The 18,883-nt window shown below is 49.0% G+C and overlaps 1 protein-coding gene across 2 annotated transcripts in view; it reads right to left on the reverse strand.

The window, feature by feature from the left end:
* The window catches only part of CMTR2 (cap methyltransferase 2), a 106,307-nt gene extending 104,025 nt beyond the window's left edge, over window positions 1–2,282 (reverse strand). For both annotated transcript variants that reach the window (XM_070388038.1, XM_070388037.1), the window contains exon 1: window positions 2,111–2,282. The gene's annotated coding sequence lies outside the window, so the exon portion shown is untranslated. The remainder of the gene's footprint in view (window positions 1–2,110) is intronic.
* Between the last annotated feature and the right edge of the window lie 16,601 nt (window positions 2,283–18,883).

The raw sequence follows: 18,883 nt of genomic DNA on the forward strand, positions 1-18,883 counted from the left end.
CTGACTGAATCAGGATGTGGGACATGCTGCCTGATATCAGGTGTCTGTCAGGACACCAACAGAAAACAGACTGCAGGTTCACGGTATTTGCTTTTGACAAACATCTGCAAGATAAACAAATGCTAGGTGCCGGGGACACAGGAGCGAACAGACCAGTTCCTGACTGCTGAGAGCTTAAAGGCTCCCAGGCCTGAGAGACGAGGAAACTAGCAATTTCCTGGTAAGTGGTGGGTCAGAAGAAAAGCAGGGAAGAGGCCCCTAAGGGTGGAGGAATTCCTTGGTGATAATGCCTGGCAGGCACCAGAGCCAGATGAAGCCAGGCTCAGTGGGGTGGAGAGTGGGGTTGGTGGTGAATGCTAGTCCCTTGGGAGCTGAAGCTGAGAAGGGAGAAGCTCAGAGGATAAAGCTCAAAGACCAGACAGGACCAGCTCTTGCAGGGCCCTGCAGCCCTGAAGGCTTAGTCATCAATCTCTCCCCAGGCTGCTTTGAAGTTTCTCTCTTTTCCTTCTGGTCTTGTTGAGAAGCCACCTTGAGGAGGTGGCTCAACTGTCACCTCCTCAATGAGGCCCACCCTGATGAAACTGCAACCCACTCATCCACACCCCGTACCCCATAACCCCTTCCCCAGGAACATTTCTCTCCACAGCACATGACCACATGCCCTGATGTGCATTCAGGCGCTTCCCCAGCTAGAAGGCAAGTCCTCCAGGGCAGCTCTCACTCTACTGCCCCGCCCGTACCTTCTCCACCACATACCTGAGGGCACCAGTCCTCCCAGCCTCCTCCCCACCTGGTGTCCCTAGCTCCACAGAAGAGTGGCCCCAAAGATGTCTGAGTCTTAATCCCAGGATGTACAGTGAATATATTATGTGGCAAAGGCGAATTACTTGTAGAAGGAATCAGCTGCCTTTGGTGATGATCCAGGTGCACCTGAAGTCATCACAAAGGTCCCTGGAGATGAAAGATGGAGGCCAAACCCAGAATGAAAGTGATGCGTAAGTGAGAAGCATCTAGAAACTAGGGAAAGCAGGAGAATATTCTTCCTTAGAGCCACCCCACAGGCCTGCCGGTACCTTGATTTTAACACAACTTGGACTTCTGACCTGCAGGTCTGTAAGGTAATGAATCTGTGCTGCTTTAAGCAGCCAAGTTTGTAGTGACTGGAAGTGAACACACAGCACAGCAACATGAAGTGAAACACAGGCAAACACAGAGCCACCTCTTCCATGTTTGTGCTCCTGGCACATTATGAGACAGGGTAAGGGTGTGTCTTCCTGCAAGTGTTTCTGTGAGGGTCCAGACCATCCTGGCTTCACACGCTTTGCGTGGTGCCCAGCATGGAGCCTCTCTAACTGGCAGCTGTGGGGATGATGTGTGCTGTGGCTGGCGCACAGGAGGCTTCCTCTGCTTCACGCTGTGTGACTGGGGCTGCCCCAGGACTCACGGGGACCCAGGTGGCTCCAAATTTGGGAAGTCTCACCTTTTAGAGAAGGCGTCCCCCTCCGGTGTACCACCTCCTCCTTCGGGGGTGGGAGTCTTCTGAGCCTGGCGGACACGCCAAGGGGATGGTTCTGTCTGCTGTGGCCCGGCAGCTGACCTCATACCCCAGGCCCGTGAGGGTCCCAGAAACTGCCCAGAAGTCTGGCTCGGGGCGCTCAGTCCTCCTTATGCCAGCCCTTTGTTTCCACGCAGAGATCACAGTCAACCAAGAGAACCCGGCCAGACGGCCCTGGTTTTGCTCTCGAGTTCCCCATCTGTAGAATGGGAAGCTTGGAGTGGACAGTGTGCAAGCATCCTTCAAATTCTTACCCCTGACGTTTCACTGAAGAGTATTTATAAATGCAAATAAACACACTGGAGATGACTGACATCATCAGCCATTAGGGAAATGTCACTGTGAAAAACGGAGTATCATTTTTAAGTGTCTTATTCCCATTTACAAAAGCAAAATCTACGGAACTGTTGTGGATGACAGGGAGCTGAAGAAGAAAAAAGGCTTCCTCACAGAGCCAGTAAGCACAGTGTTATAAACACTACCAAAATTAAAAAAAAACAAACCACAATGAAATTCCCACATCCCTCCATGCAGTGCTCTGTAACTCATTCTTACCTGCTTCTGGACCAAAAAAGTCTTGGAAATCCCAACTCAGTCCACGGGAATAGTCTGAGAGCTGCCTAACTGAAGTCAACTCAGAAGCCCAAGAGTCTGTTCTTCGTATAAAGCATGGGCAGTTTGAAGTACCTGGTACAGTCTTTTATTACGAGGCTCTAAGACCATCCTCTTTAACTGAAGACTCAAGCACTCTGCAGCTTAGAGCAGAGCCTTCAGGCAAACACCAGACTAAACAAAAACATCTCTAAGATGACAGAGATTTCATGGCTGCGGTTAACGTATTACGCTAACCAATAAGATCAGAACAGAGGAGAATACACTTCTCTCTCAGACTATAGTACAGAACAATCTTTAGATGAGACTTCAGATGAACCGCGCCCCTAAGGGTAAAAATATACAGGCAGTAAGGCACCGACAAGTTGCCAGGAGCTTCCATAAACCATATAATTTCTAAGACACTCACATTAACATTTCATTTATATAAGCATAACCACAAGAAGGCCAAAAACACTCTCTGATCTGACAAGTCTCATGCAAATCTTAAAATAGTAATATATTAAATAAACCTAATTCGTTCTGGCACCTCTCTTCTAATAAGATGCAAAAATAAATCTTTGTGATTTTCCAGGGCTGGCTGCTCTGAGAAATAAATGTCAGAGAACACAGTACATGTAAATGATATCCTGAAAGTTTTCTTCTTTTACTATGTTTTTTTTTTTTTTTTTGTCCTTAAAAGGACAATGCAGTTGCTTCACAGTTAGTGTGTCATCATCTGCAGAAAATTTGATTTTTCCATGAGAGACAAAGAGGGTTTTTTTTTTTTTTTTTAGTTTTTTTTTTTCTTTTTTTTTAAAATTAATTTTATTTTATTTTTAAACCTTACATAATTGTATTAGTTTATGTTTATTATTACTATGTTTATTATTTGAAAAGACAAAATCTACAGACTCATCAGAAGAGATATAGACACTTGATTAATATATGATTGTGGGTACCTGAGAAACAATCCCTGGTTACCCATTCAAGTAACAGTGAAAAGTAGACAGACCCAAGAGTATGGAAGGCATGTTGTTCGTTTTTGTTCAGTCGCCCAGTCGTGTCCAACTCTGTGACCCCACGGACTGCAGCACGCCAGGCCTCCAGGTCCCTCACCATCTCCCGAAGTTTGCCCAAGTTCATGTCCATTGCATCAGTGATGCCATCCAGCCATCTCATCCTCCGACACCCTCTTCTCCTTCTGCCTTCAATCTTTCCCAGCATCAGGGACTTTTCCAATGAGTCAGCGATGCACATCAAGCGACCAAAATACTGGCATACTGAACACTGAAGGCACAGTCCACATAAATATTTGCACACAAATGTCCATGGCAGCATTGTTCATGATAGCCAAAAAGGGGAAACAGACCAAAATGCCCATCAACTGATGAATGGATAAATAAAATGTGGCATATCCACACACTGGAATATTAATCACTCATAAAATGGAATGAAGTACTAATATGGGCTACAACATGGATCAGCCTCAAAAACATTACACACACAAGTTACACACAAAAGGCCACGTCCTATATGGTTTCACTCATATGAAATGTCCGGAACAGACAAATCCACTGATACCAAAAGCAGGCTAACGGCTGTCAGGGACTGGGGCCGTGGCTGGGGACAAGGAAGGGTATTGGGGAGTGAACGCTAGCTGGTGTGGGGTTTCGTTGTGCAAATGTTCCGGAATGAGGCAGAAGGACATCGGAGTGGCAGTGCTGACAGTCGCACAACCTAATAAGATACTAAAAACCACTTACCAAATAAGGAGTTAGTATTGTTTGTGTTATAAAATGGTCTGTTCTAGGATACAACAAATAAATTCAACATAAAGCACCAAAAAGTTTTCTGGTGGACACAGCATCTCTGCTGTCAAAAATAGCCTTCCCTGTTGTAGGCAGTGGTATTAATCGGTAAACCAAGGAGGCAAGCCCATCCAACCTGAGCGAACTTTGCTAAAGTAGAATGCACTGCAGTTTATCTCCAGACAGAGAGAGTGTAAAGTCATACAAACAAAAGGCAGACCTTTCACTTTGGGGAACAACCTGACCCTTTACTGTGGGACAGGGAGTCTGTGAGGTCAAAACTATTTTCATAATAGTGATAAAATGTTATTTATGTCAACACAATGTGTTCATCATTGCTATTTTCAAATGACTCAATAATTTTCAAAATGTTTCCATTCTGATATCAAATGCAGTAAATACCAATAGTTTTAACCCACATAAACAAAAGCTCTTTGGGTAATCTCAATGAGTTTTAAGAATGTAGAGTGGAAGACCACATTTGCCTGAAAGCTGTGTTAGGTGAGAAAGGAAACAGATTAAAAAGTGTGCTGAAATTCACCCTAGGCCCTGAAGGTTCCCACTCCCCCTCCCAAAGGAAGCTGCAGCTGCTCAGGACACACACAGAGACCCCTGTCCTGGGCTCTGAGCATCATCACCTTCCTAGAGGTGCTTCATCCTGGAGAACTTTCTCCAGCAATCCACACACAAAGAGAGCAGGGGAGAGCTGGCCTTGGAGGGAGCAGCTCCCAGGAGAGGGAAGGCAGGTGGGGCTGGGTGTACACCAGAGAGGCAATGCAAGCAAATTAATCGTGTATGGACCACCTGCATTGACCAAAGAGGTTGTATAGTTGCAGGGATAAGGCTGGGAACACTGGCCAGGTGGGAAGCATGTACCTAACATGGAAATAGGCAGGAAGTGACAGAAGTGGCTGGAGGGAGCGATCACACCGTCTGTCACCCTGTTAAGTGGACATCTTTAAAAGGTGCATGAGTTGGAGCACCACGGTGCCCACAGTGAGAGGTGGGCGAGAAAAAAGAACCCAGGAGAGACACACAGAATCCCGACTGGAGGGCCAGGAGCTGAGAGAAGAAAGGTCTTTAAAAGGTGCAGAGAGATCCACGGGGTCGGCGCCACAGGCTCAAATCCCATGGATATGTCCTGAAGGGTACATGCTCCATCACGTTAAACCAACAATAGAAATATCAGTGATCAATGCCAAATCACCAGCTGGATTCCACTTAATCAGGGCCCTGACCGATCAGGACCTGGCTGTTTATCAAGAGATTTCACTGTCACTCAGCTCGTTATGAAGTTTGTCATCACTTGACAACTACTGTTTGGAGCAATAACCACAGGCTGTGAGCTACACTCACACTGGAGTTTATATCATGAAGAACCTGCCCATATCGGGCTCCTAGTGGAGGAGACAGCAAATACTTCCAGGGGTTGTCCTGCCCTTGGATTGCAGGGGTGTCCTTGTCTTTTTTGAGTCCCATACAAAATGCTAATCTCTCATACTCTTCATCCCCATTGATCCCCTTCCACTCCCTCCATGCTCACCCTCCACTCTCTCTCCTCAACCCCAGCCCCTGTGCACAACTCTTTTTCTGATGACCGTTCCCTCTTCCTTCACTGCCCTCAGTAATATTCCAGGGACACAATGTGGTCTGTAACTGCCCTTCTTCAGGACTAACCAGGCAAATGATTTATAGGGCTGATCAGTGCTAAAAGAAAACAGGGGGTCTCCCACTCCAGAAGATTAGGAAGAACTACAAGGCGACGAGAGCAGAGCATTAAACCAAGCAAAGGGCCTTTGCGGCTGCTCAAGTTGTGCGCTCCAAAAGCCAGCCCATACCCCTGTGACATGGATTCAGAAATGAGCTCACTGAACATCAGCCCAGGGCAGAAGAGAACCATCAGTCTGTGACCCCTTAGCTTGTCATAAGCAGGGGATGGGTTCTCATCCTTGACTGTCCCCAACAGGACCCAGAATCTCACCAACTTCCCATAAAAGAAATCGCTAACGCTTGTTAGAGCAGAAATTGCAAATGAAACTTAACAGTTAAAGAAAAGCAAGGCTCCTGAATGTTAATTTTAAAAACCAAACTGAAGTTGTGAAGGGTGCTTCATGACCACAAAACTACACTCTCAATCACAAAAGCCTGCATAGCAGGCCCGGTTTTGGGACAGGTGTGGTCAGGGCAGTGCATCCTCAGGGGGGATATTGTCAGCAAACAGAGAGATGAAACTGAAGGGGTACCAGCTGTGCTCCCCTCACCCCAAAGTAGCCTCTCTAAGTCCTGAAGGAAGGAGGCTGCTGCTCCGGACTCCCTTCTCTTGGCTTCTACTTTCCTGAAAGATCATGATGTCAGGAGGCACTCCTCTGAAGTAGATTATCGTATCAAAGACTAAGCAGCTGAAACCATAGCTGGGTTAACTGGCAGAGCTGAAGAGCCCCAGGCGAAAGTATAAAGGGAAAGAAACGGACCCCAAAAGGCAGGGAGGCCACACAATCGAAAGGGTTATCACCTGAGGAGCATCCCTCAATCAAGGAGAGACTGGAGTTGGCAAGTAAATACCCCAGCTTCCTGGTGCCATTTCCTGCGGCTCACATCCCGCCCCCGACCCCAGCATGCAATGCACCACCAGCCAGAAAGCAACTGAATCCCAGGGTGAGAAAATCAGAAGTCTGATGAGTTCGATCATGATGAAACGATCCCAGAACAAAATACTGCCCACAATGATTCAAAAAAGGTAGCCTCTTTCCCATCCAAATGGAGACCGGGAACACCACTGTGTCATCGCAGAGAGACAATTAAGGCGCACAGGCCACATTCCACCGGAAAATCAAGAGGAGAGTCACACAGGCCTTCAGAGGCCATCAACAGCAAGTCACGGCTCCATAACACAAACAAATCAGGAAGAAAGGGAATGGTTTGAAAAAAGACGCAGCCTCCCAATCCCAGGTGAGATGATGTGTCCAGCGGGCAAGTGTTGGAAGAGGAAAGGGAGCAGTGAAGGAGGCAAGAGTTCCCTGCATCTGGCCACTCGACGCACCCCTGACAGACGAAGCCAAACCACGCAGGACCTAATGAAGGCCATGGGCCACGAGGCTGCGCTGGTGCACAGCCAGCCAATCAGGAAGGAGAAAGAGCAGACGCTCCTCGAGAAATTGAAAATGGATAACCAGAAAATCCAAGACCTGGAGAAAAAAATTAGAGAAACAAAAAAGATCCTCTAAAATTTACATTTGCCATCTAAATAGGAAAGCCACAAACTCCTGTTCTGGGCACAGGATGTTAAAAGAGCTCTTGCCACAGAGGAGGTGGGAACTGCCAATTTGAGACATGTTTTAGGACAAACACACCAAGAAAAAGAGAGACTCTCCAACAAGCTGTCTCTTCAAGAAGTTCCAAGATGTAAGCAGTCTGCCAGAAACTTCCTGGAAGATGCCTGCGATGACCAGAGGTTCCTGTGATCTGTCCAACCATCAAAACAGGTGAAATCTGGCTCCCCAGGCCAATGGGGGGTGGGGGCTCTCTCCCTGCTGAAGGACCCCGGGCTGGACTGGAAGCCCCAACAACCACTCCCAGGGGTCACCTGAGGCCTCTAGTGTGGCACCCACCTCCTGGCTGTTCAGCAGGGTCCCTCCACATATGCAACAAACCCTCCTCTTCTAGGGAGCTGGATGCCACAGGCTGCCTGTCATTTCCACAATTTCCATGGTCACACCGAGACAAAGACACCCACGCCACCAGGAAGACCCCCTGCACCCCCTTGCATCCTCCCACCTATGGTTCCCCTCAGACCTACTGAGAAAATACAACCTGTGCTCTACCCCGCCCCCCACCTAGTAAGAACTTCCTTTGGCCCAAGAGAGTCTACGCAGACGACAATCTGAGGTTTGGGTTTCAAACAACTATCTGACCCCTGTAAAGACCACCGGCTGAACTGTTTCTTCCCACCACCAACAATGAGACAGCCCATGAGCCCCTCCTAGCCCTTCACTGGAGGAGGGCAGCCTGAACTGGGGTCCCGGCCTGCAGAGGAAGCCCCTATACCTTGTCCTGGGCTCCTCCAAGGTCTCTTCTGGTCACATAGCTGTGCTCTGCTGAAACCCTTCACTTCTGCAGATCCGTGTAGAAGAGCCATAGTGTCATAGCCTCAAAAGGGAACCAACTCGATTCCACAAGCATGGCCAGTCCCGGGCCAACCCCATCATCACCTTCCTCAGCCTCCTCCCTGACTCTTCCAAGTGAGAATTCTAAGATGGCCCCCCACCCGCCCCTGTGGAGCCTGGGCATACTCCAGCATTGGCTCTGCTGTCTACAGAGCAAATCAGAGGGCTCCACACTCTTGTAACTATTCACATCACAATCCCTGGCACAGTCTGACCAGCGTGAAGAGGTGTCATCTGCAATTAACGCCAAGACTGATAGCCCTGGTTTCACGGCTACCTCTCACATGGGAAACCAGAATCTCTGAACCTACACATCAGGGATGATCCGCAACCTCGACTTGGTCTATAACACGCAGCACTCAACATCCCAGAGGCATCTTTAGAGACTCCATGATAACGGCCATATTCGCTCCGCAGAGAACCACCTCCATGCTTTAAAGCACCCAGCAATGTTGCCAGGGCGCACACATCTTTCCCAATGTACCTCCATGTACGTTACATCTGTCGCACCACAGCCGTGACATCACAAGGCGCTAGCTGGAATCCTCATTATCGAACTCACAGGGACAGCTGTGCAGACGACCATCCGGGTACACACAACGGGAAGAGCGACTCAAACGGCCACACTCAACGCTACTGACACGCACCTCCCAGAGCCTGACTTGGTGCCAGTTCTTACACCTGGGGTCTTTGTCAAAATCCCCAAATCCCATAGAGTGCAGAAGCCACTCAAGGCAAAAACCGGCACTGTCCTGCACCCGGAGGGGCTCCCTGCTGCACCCTGAGCATTTCCAAAACTTGCTTCTGCTGCCTGGTACCAGACATCACAGTCCCACAATGAGAGAATCGCAGGCTAGCTGACCTACAACTGAAGGACTGCCCGAACCAGGCCTCACATGAGTATTCAAACAAAAAACTTCCAAAGCCTGGAGGAACATTCCTCACTCCTGAGCAGCTACACATCCTGGGGTTTGGAATTCCTGGGGAAGTGCTGGAGTAGCTATACAAAGAATTAAGCAAGAAAAATAAAGCCTGGTTTGACTATGAAGGACGAATCATCATTAAAAAAAAAAGGCCAAAGATCCTCATGGCATTCAGGATGCCCCAGCATGACCGCAAGTGCATGGCGCTTTTACATCACCTCCTAAATAGTGGAGACCTCAAATGCTTCCAATTCCATGTTCCACATCCCTTCCTTGCTGGGCCTTCTCCTTAAAACCCTTCTCCTCTGGTCTCTCCCCTGAATAAGCAACTCCCACTTCTCAAGTTTGTGGTTAAAAAGAAAATGTATTCATCACACCAGGTTATCTCAAGACATTATTCCCCACAGAATTATTTTAATAGTAAAGGACTTAGGGATTTAGAGCTCTACGTATAATGCTCTAATAAAAACCCTTTGGATTTGAGTAAACAGAAATACAATAAAAACAGAGTTCCAGCTCATGCCGATACCCAACCAGATTTAGGAACCAGTAATTCACATCTAAAAGGGCTAGGGTTTCAAAAGGCTGTGTCCGTCACCTTTGAAAACATTTTTGCCATGCCTTCATTGGACCCTCCAGACGGTGCACAGGAGACGTGGGCAGAGACCACCAAGGTTCAGAAAAGTAATCTTGCGAGAGCACCTAACAGCCACGTTCTGTGGCTCACTCCACAGAGAATGTTGCAAAGCAGTAGTTCTCAACCAGAGGCAATCCTGGCCCCATCTCTCCTCCCTGAGGATATCTGGCAATGTCTGGAGACATTTTTGATTGTCACAAACTGGAGGGGATGCTACTAGCATCTCATGGGGAGGGCTAGGGACGCTGCTAATCATCCTACAATGCACAGGGCAGCACACTGCTCGCCACGACAAAGAACAATCCCGCCCCAAGTGTCAGGATTTCAGAAGCTAAAAAACTCTCAACCGAAAGTCACTTGAAATCCCCAAGGCATCCACTCTTGAGTCACAACCCCTCTGAGCAGCTTAGTCTGGAGACCGTCTCCCTGGCAGAGGAAACACTGTACCCAAGGACTCCAAGCTTTGCCGTTTTGAAGGGGTGGGGGGCGTCAACAACCCCTGATGGCCATTCGCGACCACTCTCCCTCACCCCACCCTGCAATGCCAGGCACCCAAGGATACTCAGGTCAGATACTCTTTTCAGAGTGTATTCCAAAACTTTTAAAGATACTTCTAAATAAATTAAAAAAAAAAAAACCTGTTCAAAACAAGCTTCAGCACTTATTACCTCATTTAAACTTCCTAGTCATCCTGTCATGCCGGGACTCGGAGTCACTATGTGACAGAGGAGGAGACTGGAGTACACAAAAAGGTTGAGGCAATTTTGCCAAGGCGACACAGCCGGCGAGTGGCAGACCCGCAGGCCGGGGAGCCTTAGGGTTCCGAAGCCACGTGGGAACTCGCGGAAGGATCCCAGCCCACGGCGGGGCTGGGGGCGCGCCGACCCCAGCCTGGCTTCCACCCAGCTCGCACCTCGGCAGTGGCCGCCCTCCCCTTACGGATAGGTAAAAGCCTCAGAAAGGCCCGACCCGGCCCTCCTGCACCCCCACACTGCGGAGGGCGGCTCTCGGCGCAGACGCAGAGACAAGAACGTGGACGTGAGGACGTTGACAAGACGTGCGGACTTGACGTTGACACATTGACGTGGACACGCAGCGTGGGGCGTGGGCAGCTCCTCCTCCCACGGGCCGGCGCTGCGTCTGCACAGAGAAGACCCTGTTCGGACCTTCCCCGCGGTGTGGGTCTCCGCAGGTGCCTCTCTGGCTGGCCGCTCCTTTTCCGCTGCAACCACTCCTGCCTGTGGCACCTGTCGGAGCTACTGGTTCACAGAGCAAGTCAGCGCCAAGGCCCATCACTTGTGCATTTAGGGTCCCCCAAACTTGCCTGCTCACTCCATCTGCTAGGACCCTTTCTGTGCTCCTTGGAGGCCAGAAGCCAGCCAAGACCTAGAAATCAATGAGCAGTGGCAAACCCCTGAGGTTTCCTTATTTTTCCTTCATTAAACTTCTCCTTGCTTCCCTCAGTTTGTCTCTGCTTTTGTTTCACAGGAAGAGGTTGCTTGTGGACGAGGCGGGCTAGCGGTCCTGCAGGGGGAAACTTCACTTTCCTCCTCTGGCTGGGAATGATGCAGCACATTCATGCCCCTGGGTTCGTCCTGAGTCCTCACTTCCTGGTGGTCGAGCTTTTAATTTGATCACGGGGTTCCTGCTGAAAACCACCCAGCAGGGCGCCTTTGTATCCAGAGGCCTGTGACAGTCAAGAAATGGCATTTGGGGAAACTGTTCAGAGGCACATTTTTTTCTGCTACTTTACATGTATTCAGATCTAAAATTTGTGTTTCAGAAAACAACAGCCAAACAGATTTAATGGATTTACCCCTTTGACCTGTGTGCACCAGATCAGTTTTTTAAATGAGTAAACGTTATTCTAAAACTCTCCCACCACCACTGCCCTGCTCTTCCTTTCCATAATCCACCCCTACTCTGGGACAGTCACTATATGAGTCAACAGAGCATCCTTTCTCTGGATATTTCTTACTGGTATGGGACACTAGTGTAGCCAGAGATCAGCATGTCATACCTGCCCAGTGAGTTCTGACAACTTACAGAAAAGGCATTATACTGCCCATATCTGGACCCTAATGGACTCATTCTAAAACAGCCCCAGCTCCTTTTCTTGACTGGATATCGGATGCCTGCAACTGGGCAAGGGTGGCTTTTTCCATTTCAGGCTGGATGGGATGAACCCTGACATCTGATGGAGGAGAAACAGGCCCAGAGAGAACTGAACATGTCGAGATCACAAAGTCAGTGGCGAGGCAGGGAATAGACCTGAGCTCTTGGCCTGGGCCAAGGTGCATTCATGATCTGGTGACATCATCAGAACCTTCTTCCTCTCCATCCCACAGAGAGTGGGCTCTGTGGACGGGGCCCTCCTTCCCCACTGCACGCCAGCCAGCTACAGGAAGTCGTGGCCTGAGGCTGTGAGCTGCTAAAATTCCGCTTGAGGGCATCCTGCCACTGGAGTCAGCATTTCTGGTCATGAGGGAGAGGACTAGGGCACCCAAGTTAAGATCTAGGTGGAGCCAGAGCGCCATCTGCTGGCTAATTGCTAAGTAACCCAAACCTTAGATCTGCTGCTGCTGCTAAGTCACTTCCGTCGTGTCCGACTCTGTGCGACCCCATAGAGGGCAGCCCACCGGGCTCCCCCTTCCCTGGGATTCTATAGGCAAGAATACTGGAGTGGGTTGCCATTTCCTTCTCCAATGCATGAAAGTGAAAAGTCAAAATGAAGTCGCTCAGTCGTGTCCAACCCTCAGCTACCCCATGGACTGCAGCCTACCAGGCTCCTCCATCCATGGGATTTTCCAGGCAAGAGTACTGGAGTGGGTTGCCATTGCCTTCTCCGAACCTTAGGTCTACCTCTAAGATTTCTTGTGATCCCCACCCAGGAAAGCTGAGGGTTGGATTCAGGGCAGGCCCCTTCTGGAGAGATTTTCCTTTTTTCTCTAGATTACCCTTGGGAGAATCCCCAGGATTCCAACTGATGATAAAATCATATCCATCGTGTACAAGACCCTTTTTCTCTCTTACTGCATCCCTAACCCAGCATCCTCTATTGATGGCTTTATATGACCAGCCACTGGATACAATACTTTGAGGACTGGAAACAACAAGATACTGTTCTTCCCTCCATGGAATTTCTTGAGTGAGGCAGAAAAAGAAACACAGTGAGACAAAGATCTGATGGTAGGCAGTGGGATGGAGGGGGTAGAAAGGAGGACCAAGTACCATGGACATGGATCACAGGGGCTCTAATGACAGACAAGGTGTTTTAGCTGAGTTTTGAGGAGGAAACAGGTAGACACATGTGGGGAGAGGGGAAGGCACCCGTGGGGGGTGGAACAGACATAGCCAATACCCCTTCTCACTAGTCCCACGTCCCAGCTGCTTCCTCTTCCTCCCTCCCTCCATCCTAACTCACCATGGGTCACAGTGGCTGTCCACCTAGAGAAGCCACCCACCTTTCCTGGCTGCAGCTCCCCTCTCCCATCAGGTCTGTCACCAGTGGGATTCCTGTGACTCTCCCAGCCCCCATACCTTGACCCTGCCCATGAACACTCACAAGCCCATCAACAATCTGGACACTTGAGAATTCAATACGTGGGAAATATTTCTTATGCAGGGGATTCAGCAAAGCCTAAACCATCCTTTGTCCCTAAGAAACAGAATTCATCCCAGGAAAGGAGAAAAAGTATGAAGGTGTCATGCCAAGAAGTGTTTTTGCAGGTTCAGAGGAAGGAGCAAGATCCCTGCAGGCTGTTAACGGTTGTTATACGTCCTCACTCATGGCAGGGTGGGTCCTGAAGGTGCAGGGAAACCCGGTCACCCTGGACAACAGCATTGTTTTCTCTGCTGCTGCTAAGTTGCTTCAGTCGTGTCCGACTCTGTGCGACCCCATAGACGGCAGCCCACCAGGCTCCCCCATCCCTGGGATTCTCCAGGCAAGAACATTGGAGTGGGTTGCCATTTCCTTCTCCAATGCATGAAAGTGAAAAGTGAAAGTGAAGTCGCTCTGTGGTGCCCGACTCTTAGCGACCCCATGGACTGCAGCCTACCAGGCTCCTTCGTCCATGGGATTGTTTTCTCTAGCCTTCTGATATTCCTATCTCATCTGGGGGAAATCAGCTTGAGCTAGAAATCTGTGCTGCCAGCAGAGGGCAGCAGAAGACCACAGTTTGATCAGAAAACAGCTCCTTTGTTACACTGTCTGTCCACAAGGTGGAGCAGCGGTTCTGAACCTTGGCTGCAGAGCAGATTCACCCAGGGAGATTTATAGGAACAGTGACGCCAGGATCCCACCCCCAGAAATTCTGATTGTCCCAGGGTGCAATCCTAGCATCACACGTTCTGGTCTCCCAACAAAATCTTTATTTTTGTTTAATGGGGAAAAAATAAAGAAGGAGAAGCAGCAACCTCTCAGACCACTTTTTTCAGCTAGGGTTGAGAACCACTGAGTTAAGCCTTTGTAACCCAGTCGTGGTTCACAGACCAGCAGCATCAACGTCACCTGGGAACTTGTTAGAAATGCAGAAACGCAGGACTCATCCCAAATCTCTTGAATCAGAATCTGCATTTTAACCACATCCCCAAGGGTTTTGTGTGCATATCAGAGTTTGAGGAATGCTGGCCCTAGTAACCAGAAGGGCCCTTAGGGTAGGTGGTCTTAGTCCAGTGCCAAATCTAGTTTAGAAATGCAGAGATTGAAGCAAGAGGGAAAAGTCCATTTTCTCAGCATCACTGGCCATGTACTGGGTGGAATGCCACAGACCTTAAGACACTGACTCCAGGTTAGTACTCTTTTTCCCAGAGCACCCAGAACTGGGCTTGGGCATCAGATGGCCATAAATGGTGGTGGGAGTTTGATGGGGTTTTGGAACTTCCCCATAGCTCTTAGTGCAAGGACAGTGGGTATCCCAGAGTTGGCGAAAGTACCATTGGCTCAAGGAACTTCCACCCAAACAACTCAACACACAAAAATGATATCACCCAAATATAACCTCTCACCTTGAGTGACGCTGTGGGACCATCTCTAAATCTAGGAAAACAGAGAAGAGAAAAACATCAGTGTGGACAAAAGTGTAGCCAGGGAAGGGTTCCTGCAGGCTGGGCTTGTGAGAGGGGTGGGTGAGATTTCAGTGGCTGGTGGAGGGAGAGGCAGGTTTCAGGCAAAAAGGCCAAGATGAATGAAGGGTATTAACAGGTCAGGAAGGGGATTTGGTAAGACCAGGGAACCAAGTTAAGTGTTGGGCAGCTGTGAGAGATAAAGCTGGATTGGGGGAGTGGCTCAGGGCTTCCCTGATAGCTCAGGTGGTAAAGAATCTGCCTGCAATGCAAGAGACCCCAGTTCGATTCCTGGGTTGGGAAGATCCCCTGGAGAAGGAATAGGCTACCCACTCCAGTATTCTTGGGCTTCCCTTGTGGCTCACTGATAAAGAAGCCGCCTGCAATGTGGGAGACCCCTGGGTTAGGAAGATCCCTTGGAGAAGGGAAAGGCTACCCACACCAGTATTCTGGCCTGGAGAATTCCATGGACTGTATAGTCCATGGGGGTCACAAAGAGTCATATATGATAAGTGGCTTTCACTCACTCACTCACTGGGGGAGTGGCTCAGAACATAGACAAGACCCTGAAAGTAGACAGAGGGCTGCTTGGTAAAGCTGATTCAGATCCTGGGCTGGAGGCCACAGGGAGCCATAGAAGGTATTGGAACCAGAGGGAAGTCTGGGCCTTTAAAAGGCCTTCTGGGATGTATTGGACATGGTTCAATGGAGGAAGGGGCTATAGGAACCCTTACCCTGGGAGCTTGCTGAGGGCAAGACTAGAGGCTCATTCATCTCAGGGTCACCAGCATTTTCGTAGAGCCTTGGCATTGAAAGGTCTCCTCTAGCTGACCATATCCATGGGAGGCCAGCCTTCAACACAGCGGCCGTTTAAGACTCAAGGTCTAGATCAGAACAGGAAATGTAAGTCAATGCTCTTGTGACCTTGGGCTTGTTCCATCATAGAGTGGGGACCATAACAGAAATTCCCTCGTAAGGTAAGAATTGCCTGTGATAAGATACATTCTACCCCTGGTGTCTAGCTGGTGCTCCATATCATGACGACTCTATGCTACTTCTTAACCCTTGTTCTTCCCAGGTAAGATAGCACTGCCTTGGTTATCTCTTTGAGTTACTCCTTCAATCTCTTTCCCCTAATTAATGCTAGCATCTGTTGAGTACTACATCCATATCAAAGCACAAGCTCTTTTAAGCCTTCAATAATGCTTTGAGATCAGTTCTATTCATTCCCTGATTTAAAGGTGAGAAAACTCAATGACAGAGTTTTACATGCACCCAATAAGGGTTTGAATTGGGTTAGGATCAAGCATCCCTCTCTTAACCACACTTCCATACAGCCTCCTAATGAGATGGCCCAGGACTCTGTGGCTCCTCCATGACTCTCAAGCTACACATTCTCCCTTAATAACTCCTCCTCTGGCAGTTGTAAGGACCAATCTCAATTTTTTTGTTTTTGGCCTTCATCTTCTTTGATCAACAGACCCACATTTCCAAAGGCCAGTATCTACATGGATGTCTGTCTTCTTCTGAAGCCTAACCAGTCCCAAGTTCCCAGCCCCCCTCCTCTAGCCTGAGCCTGGGTAACTCATGCCTTGTACCTCCCAACTTCATGCTGTCTAGAAGAGTGGCCATGCTGGTCTCCATCCCCAGGGTGGGGTCCTGGAGGACAGACTGTCTCCCGGTGCCTCTCAAAGACCTGAGCACACTCAACACAGGACCTACTGTCTCTCCAACCAGTGTCCCCTCCCTGCTCTCCCATTTTGAATCACAGCACTGTATCCTTCCTTCATCAGGTCCTCTAAGATCTGAAAGTTTTCCTGGACCATCCCTTTCCAGCAGGCTTCTCATTCCCCCAACAGTCTTCTCAACTCAGAACGGGCTCCCAACTGCCTCTTAGATTGTTCCCTTCCCCCACATTCCAGAAGCCCAACTGCTCCCTGCCCTCCTGCAAGCTCAGGCCAAATCCAAGCCCGCTTTCAGTTTTGTCCACACTCTGGCCCCTGTAAGAGTTAGTTCCAATTATGTATCTTACTCAGTGAACCATAAACTCCTTGGGGGCAGGAGCTGTGTCTTTTTAATTTTTGTCCCCTTGACACAGATCACAGTAACTAGCACAGAAAACCACTATAACATATTTGAATAAAAGAATTTGGGGATTCGGTTAAAGCAGAAAGTGTTTTGATTCATAGGGAGCATTTTATTAAAAAAAAAAAAAACCTAACAACTTGGAAGTTGTATGTATTTATGACACAGAAACTTATAAAACTGCCCACTCCCACAGTCCAGGTCACTCTGACCCTTGCATTGCACACCTGACCTCTTTTTATTCATTTATTTCTGTTTTCACCCACTAATGTGTGTGGACTATTCAAATACTTCTTGAGCTAATGAATCAAAGAGATGTTAATGGTTACCTGATCCAGGAGAATTTACAGCTGAATACTGGAAATACCTAGGAAGTTTGTTAAAAGTACAATCCCCAAGCCCATTCCCCAAATTTACTGAATCAGAATCTCTAAAGGAAGGTCTGAGGGCTTCCACTGTGATTCATTTGTTTTCAACTTTTAACTTTTCCTTTTAAAGTACTTTTCAGACTTCCAAAACAGTTTGAAAATAATAAAGTTCCCATATACCCTTTACCCAGCTTCCCCAAATATTGACACTTAACCTGTCATGCAATGATCAAAACCAGGAAATTAATAGATACATAAACTCATCTACAGACTTTATTCAAATTTATGCAGTTGTCCATTGATGTCCTTTTCAAGTTTCAGTAGCCAATCCAGGATCCTATTGGGCACTCTAGACCCCCCTTCCTAACTCCCCTCCCTCCCCCCACGGCCTTGGTCACATCTCCCAACCTCAACCCCAAATCCTCAGATCTCCCAGTCCTTTGTAGGCCTTTCTATAGAGAAGTCTCTAGGTAATCAATCAAAAAGCTAAAACTAGTTCTTGTGTATCTGCTGCAGAGGATTTAGAAAATTTCAGAGCAACCTCTGCCACAAAGGTAAAGGAATCATCTCAAGGGAAGAGTAGAGATTCAGGAAAGTGAAGGACAGGGAAACATTCTCTGTTGGTTCTGGGCCGCTGAGCAAGAGGAGTTCAGGACAGGGGGGCTTTGTAGGTGACCAACATCGGATTAGGATGTGTGGGTAGGTGGAAGGAAGGCAGGAGCAGAGGCTGGAGCGGGGCTGGGAGGTTCCGAGTGGGTGTGCAGGATGGCGCATGGCCTAACTCTTCCAGCTGAGAGACCAAGCTGCAGAGCCCTGAGAACTATTTCCCCAAATGTTGTGAGGTGCCATTCAGGACTGGGCGCAGGGATACTTTGAAAAATGTGTTTAGAGAGATTCCTGGAACAAACCGTCCCTCTGCTCTACAGCTTCTCAAGGCTGGACGACGGGGCAGGGTGGGGAGGAGGGGAGGCAGGGGCGGGAGGGGAGGCGGGGGGAGGGGAGGGAAGGGAAGGTTGTAGGGAGCTCTGGCCACACACCTCTCATAGCCTCCGAGAACCTGGCCCGCTGGAGGAGCTGCCTGTACCGCAGCCGGTTTCTCCCTGTTCTCGGGGCAGAATTTGTACCAGGCTAGGATGACCCGGAGGGAAAGCCACAAGGTCAAGATTGGGTAGTGGCTGAGAGAGAACAAATGCCAAGCCCTGACTCCCGGCCAAGTGAACTCTTTGTTCACTAAACAGGCGCACTGAGTCTAGGCAGGAGGTGGCAGTAGAGAGGGGCTTAGGGGTGGGGTCCAGAACCTCCTCGACCATCCTTCTGAATGTGGTGTTCCCAGGGGTGGCTCAGATTCTGTCTCTGCATTACAGAACACCCAGTCAAGGGAGGAGACACATAGGGAACAACTGAGAACAACCTGGAACCACAGGATGCAATACAGTCACTTAAGTGCCCTGGGAAATCAGAGCAGCAACAGGGAACCAGTGTGAACGACTGTCCAAGAGATGACCTGAAACCTGCGTTCAGCTGAGCACCAAAGCCCTGAAAGGGGTCAGTGGGGGCAAGGGGCTAGACCCACCAGATACACTGTTCCCTGGTGAAAACAATAATTCCACGAGGGCTGAGAGAGAGAATAAGCCGCCCAGCCCAAGGCAGTAATCGTACCTCGTAATAATTGTTGGATAAACGGGA

Source organism: Bos mutus, chromosome 18, assembly GCF_027580195.1.
Source record: "Bos mutus isolate GX-2022 chromosome 18, NWIPB_WYAK_1.1, whole genome shotgun sequence".
Taxonomy (NCBI): Eukaryota; Metazoa; Chordata; class Mammalia; order Artiodactyla; family Bovidae; genus Bos; species Bos mutus.